The sequence below is a fragment of the Mustela erminea genome, chromosome 1, assembly GCF_009829155.1.
Source record: "Mustela erminea isolate mMusErm1 chromosome 1, mMusErm1.Pri, whole genome shotgun sequence".
NCBI lineage: Eukaryota > Metazoa > Chordata > Mammalia > Carnivora > Mustelidae > Mustela > Mustela erminea.
Window position 1 is genome coordinate 214,007,845 of NC_045614.1, and position 6,000 is coordinate 214,013,844.

The following is a 6,000-nucleotide window of genomic DNA, read 5'->3' on the forward strand; positions in this document are numbered from 1 at the left end:
TTCTACTTGAAATCTGACATTAACGGAAATACCATTTTTGGTCATAGTTGGTGACGACACCTTCACAACTGGAATTGACATTGCCTTAGTTCATCTACTATGAGTAACTGCCCCATTCTGGCCTCCCAAAGTCATGTTCAGATGGCAAGATAGCCCAGGATTGCCAAATCTGACCCCCACCAGCAGTTTCCATGTCTATGGCCTCATACTCTACAAGTAGATAGCCAGGACTCAACACCCAAATGGAAATGCTGATTCATGGGAGCCCATGGCCTGGGTTGGTTGGAGGATGACATGTTCTGGGGATGCTGGGGATGTCAAATGGTACATAGAGCATGAGGTCTTGCATGAGGTCTCAAGCAAGAGTATCATGCATTGGCTATGGTCCATCTCCATGGTCCAAGTCCATGAGAAGCACTGTCACCGTTTGCTCGTAAACTCCACCAAATTGTCTACTGAAGACTTTATTTTTCATCACAGTGCGAACGTACAATTAATAATTGTGAAATACAGTAGCATTGGCAAGTCTCCATTTTATCCATCATCTCCGTGGGTCTCTGGGAGGTCAGTTTCCTTATGTTTATTTTATAAATGTGGGAATTGAGGCTCAGCGAGGTTAAAGCCCTATGTTGAAACTAGAGGGACTTCTTCCACACTCAGCAGTGGTCCCTGATCCATCATGCCTGTGGACTCCAGCTTGGGGGTGGTGGACGCCTCCAAGAGCTGGAACCCAGAGTGGCCACGGCAGCTGAGGGGCTGGACAGGCTCTCAATACTGCCACCCTGTCTTGCTCTGTCTGTCCTAGGTCATTACTAGCAGTGCTGTAGGTGCTCCTCACCATCTTACTCCAGGGATGAAGCCAACCCATCCTCTCAAAGACACAACACACTGCTATAGTTCTTAAATCCTGAGCAATCAGACTACTTTTGATCCAATTTGCATGAGCCTGGGCTTCTGCTTTCCCAAGCTATGGATGGACCCCATAGCACCCCCCCAATAGAGGCTCTAACAGTAAGGTTAACTTTCAATTATACATTTTTTTATTCATCCCCCCCAACCATTCATTCATAAGACGCTCTTAAATGCCAACCACTAGGAAGGTACAGATTACAGAGAGCCAGATTATCTCTGCTTTCTAGGATCCACGTTAGTGAAGTAGTCCAGGAGTAAAGATGGTGAGGGCATGTGAGTTCCATCTAGCACAAAGGCCAGAAGTTGGTTGCTTCCCTGTGTCTATGGCTGGAGTCGATTCAATAACCATGTGCAATAGCAATAACATCACAACAGCAGGTGACAAGGAATCAGCCTTGCTGGGTGCTGGCCCAGGCTTTGGAGGTCCACGAGTGCACTGAAATGTCTCTGCAGACGGCCCTGCAGTTGGGAATAAGAAGATCCTCAGAACATAGGTGTTCACGCACACTCATACTCACATGCATCCTCCCACAAACACAAACACACATGTCTGCTCACACACAAACACTGCACACACTCATTCCCACAGAGGCACACACAATCACTTGTGTACACTGTGCACACATATATGCATGCTCACACTTCCTCAAGCACACACCTCCTGGATTGGCTTCTTGGGGCGGCTGTCACACAATACACAGGCTGGGAAGTTCAAGGGACTTCAGTCTATTGTCCCACTCTTCTGGAGAGCAGAAGTCCCTTGTTGGCAAGACTGGTCTCTTCTGAGGACTCTGAGGGAGAGTCTGCTCCAGGCCATTCTCCCTGGCTTGTAGATGGCCCTCATTTGTGTTTTCATATTGCCTTCCCTCCGTGTCCATGCTGCCCCTTTTATAAGGACATAGTCACACAGGATTAGGGACTGTCCAAATGACCTCCCTTTAACTTGATTACCTTTGTCAAGGCTCTATTTGTAAGTAAAGTCACATTTTGAGGCATTGTGGTGGGGGGGTGGTTAGGACTTCAATATTTGAGTTCTGGAAGAACAGAGGTCAACCCTAACATTCCCCAACACTAATGAAGTTAAAAACAGCAGAAGTGGACCCAGGGGACAGCAGTCTTGCACATGGACTTGAGTCAGTTGTAAAGGTACACTTCTAACTCACATGGGTTACTACAGATTTGTAGAAGCACAATTCTAAGAAAGGAGGTAAAACAGAAACCTATAAAGGGCTCAACTGAGATATAGAATGCCCAAAAGGTCTTAAAGAAAACAAAAAGAAATAGAGCAACAGGGGAAAACAGAAATAGCATAGGTATTAATCCACATATCTCAATAATCACTTTAAATGTCAATGGTCTAAATCTATGATTTAAAAGACAGGGACTCTCTGAATGGATTTTAAAAAATCAAGAACCAACTCCACTAGATATTGTCTACAAAAAATTCACTTTCACTGTGAAGACACAGATTAAGAGTATGGGGATGGAGAAAAGATCACACTGAAACTAATTTAAAAAAAAAAAAACCTGGGATCACAGTATGACATGACCAACTACAGAGCAAGAAAAGTGAAAGGGCTTGGGGGAGGGAGGAGAAATGAGTAGGGGGAACACTGGAGGTTTTCAGGGCGGTGCAACTCTTCTGTATGACACTGGGATGGAACACGCATGAAGGCAAGCATCTGTCGAACACCGTAGAATGCACAAAACAGAGAGCGAACCCCAGATAAACAATGGACTGTAGTTGATAACACACCATTACGGGTTCATCGCTAGCACTATATACACCTCATTAATACCTGTCGTCGGTAGCAGGGGTTCCTCATGGGGGAGGCTCGGGGTGTGTGTGAATTCTCTGTCTACTCCATTAACATCTTACTTCAAACCAAAAATTGCTTTAAAAAATGAAGTCCAATTAAAAATTAAAAGGAAGCAACAGTCACTTCAGACAGTGGGCCACCGCTTTCCTCACGAATAAGACTAGTCCAAGCACCTATTCCAAGCATCCACAGGGCCATGCAGCCTAAGCCAGGAACACTTCAGGACACCAGACCAGCCTCCCTGACTGCACCCTTTGTCCTCACCGAGGAAGGGGCTGTACAGAGTCTATAGCGGCAGAGTTGCCAGGAATGGATAAGGAGGCTCAGAGCCTGCCTCTGCCATAGACAACCAGGAGACCCACAAGCCATTTACAAAGATAAAAAGTGGCAAAATGAGTAAAAATATGAATGGTAGCATCCCCAGAGACCCATTTCTGAAGATAACTGCCTGCATTAGGGACCTTCTTTGGCCTTGCGGGACACTGGATTTAGAAAAGGACACAAGAGGTAAAGAGCCTAGGTCACTAGGTCACCCTGTAACAGAGTCACCCCCATGCAACAACCCCGGGATTGAACAAGGACAGGCTGGCTTCACAGAGTCCATGACACTCTGAGACCCTGCCCGTTCCTGCTGATTTCTACCCAGGTATTAGCACCAGAATCCTGGTTTCTGATTTTACACCTTTGAGAACAAAATCGGCCTCAGACCCACAGTCACCTGCCTGCCCACAGTGGCCACACAGACGAGAGAGGGAGCCTCAGAGGAAGAGAGAACCTGGGACCTTTGCAGACAGGACCAGACTGGCTGCAGCAGAAGCAAGTGGTAGATCAGGAGAACGGGCCTCGGCCAGGGAGGAGGCCTTCACACTCTGTCTGCCCTGACTTCTCCTGTGGGCCCAGAGCAAAGGGACCAGGCCCTGCCTCAAGCCCTTAGGTTGGCTGGAGGGCCAGATGGGCCTGGAGGGGCTGAGCCCAGGCGGGGATGAGCCCTTCCCACAAGCCCGGGGCTTCTGTGATTGACACAATTTGGTCCTGGACAGCAAAGTCAGGAGGAACTCCTTCCTAGAACCTGGCTGGCCTCCCCTCCCCCAAGCCAACTGCTCTGTCCTGGTTGCCATGCACAGGTTGACCTCAGAAACGGAACTCTCCACAGGGTTCTGAGTGGTCACTTGGGGCCCCAGGACACCGGCACTCGGAGGCGTAGCCGTGGAGCCGGACGCAGCCATGGAGGCCCCTCCTTCGGCCAGCGGATCCACGTGCCAGGTGGTCCTGGAGCACGTGTGGGATGCGCTACTGCTGACGTCCAGAAGCTGGACACGTATCCCTGGGTGGTCCTGGGCGGTGCTGCTAGGGACCCTGCTGCTCCTTTTCCTGCGGAGGAGACGACTCCCTCCGAGAAGAGTGAAGGAGCCGGGACAAACGTGCTCTGCCCGCCCCCAAGTCTGCGCAGCGGGCCGCCAGGATATGGGTCCGACCACCCGAGCCCAGGACGGCCACGGGCCAGCCAGGGAGCTGGCCAGTCCTCCCTCCTTACAGACCTTGTGCTTGGCAGCCATGCGTCACCAGCTGAGCAGGCTGGTCCTCCGGGGCCCTGCCGACGTCCTGAAGAAGGACCAGAGGAGCCAGCCCCCTCAACGTCCCCGGGTCCCTGGAGAAAACGCCGTCGGAGGAACAGCAGGTGAGGATGGAGGACAACCCGGGAGGAAAAGCGCGACGGACGGCGGGGACCACACGGCTTTTCCAGAGCCACTGGGACTGCGCAGCCAACAGGCTTCCAGAGGGAGGCAGAGAGGGCAGGAGGAGGAGGGGGAAGAAAGGCCGGAGCCGTCGAGGGCACGCACGGAGCCGGTCCCGAAACATCCACCCCGCCAGTCACCGTCCAGGGCAGGACCCGGGCTGCAGACCGGCCCCCCACCTGACCTCCCAGCAGGTGACGACGCTGCCGGGACCCGCGGAGTCCGGCCAAAGAGCGGAGCCCGGAATGCTGACCACCCCGCCCACCGGGCAGCCCTTGAGCCACAGACTATCACCGAGGACACTGGCTTCCCAGTGTCCCCTCCAAGGCCCAAAGCGGGTCCACAGGACAGAGCCACACGCCTGGAGGCAGAAAGGCGAGAGATGGCCAAGCTGGCCCGACACATCCACCGTCTGCACACCCGGGAGGCAGCTCTGCAGCGGGAACATGCCCAGCTGGACCGCGACATGCAGCAGCTGAGGCGGAGCCTGCAGAAGCCGCTGGACGAGCAGGACGAACTCGCCCTGCGCCTGCACGGAGCCCTGTTCCGAGGGGCGGCTCAGTGCGAGGCCCTGCAGAACCAACTGGCCGGCCTGCGCGGGGACCTGGAGCTCACCTGCCACTTGCGCAACCTCCACCAGGAGATGGCCCGAGACTTGCGCCGAGAGCTGCAGAGACACCGCTCCCACTGCCGCGAGCTGGTCCTCTTCCAGCACAACAGAGCCGCGAGAGCCTGGGAGGCCGCTGTGTCCAGCCAGAGAAAGTTCTGGGAGCTGAGGAGAGAACATGACCGCCTGAGACAGACGCTGGCCGGCCTGGAGGCCCACCACCTGCCTTTCCCGAGTGACCCTCTTGCTCCTGCGGCTCCGCCTGCAGCCCGCGCAGCTGGGGACGTGTTGGGGCGTCCCTGGGGTCCTCGGGCCCCCGGGGAGCGGGGAGGTCCCCCCGTGAGGGCTCCGGGACCCGGGGTCGCCTGCGGGTGGGACCGGGCTCAGGGCCGCTGGGCGCTCAATAGCCACAGCCCGTTTCAGCCTCTGCGGGGAGGGCCAGAAAGGATGGCCACCGGCTCGCTCTCTAGGCAGGTGCCTGGGTCTCCCCTGGGGCCCCAGGGTCGCTCAGCCGTGTAGCCCGCTCACCCTGCCGCCGCACATCCGGACAGACCTCCGGGCATATTGTCCTCAGTCCGGACTGTCCCCGTCAGACCCTCTACAACGGTGCACTGTAGGATCGTGTTGGCGTTGAAATCCCCGTCACTAGGACGGAAGACATCCGCTCTTGTGGGCGTGGACAGAGACTCCAAACACGACCATTTCTGTGGGCCAGGACTAGCCTCACGGATGGGCAGAAGCAACTCCGTACTTATGGGAATAACGTGGAATTGCTTGAAAGAAAAAGAGCAGAAAATTTCAACTAGACAACATCCCACACAACTGTCAAAAATCGTTAGTGTAGTCAACTGTAGTCTGAACTCATAGTCTAGTCCTAAATCCAAATTTTAGTCCTTCATTCAAATCTTAGTCCTCAACTCCAATG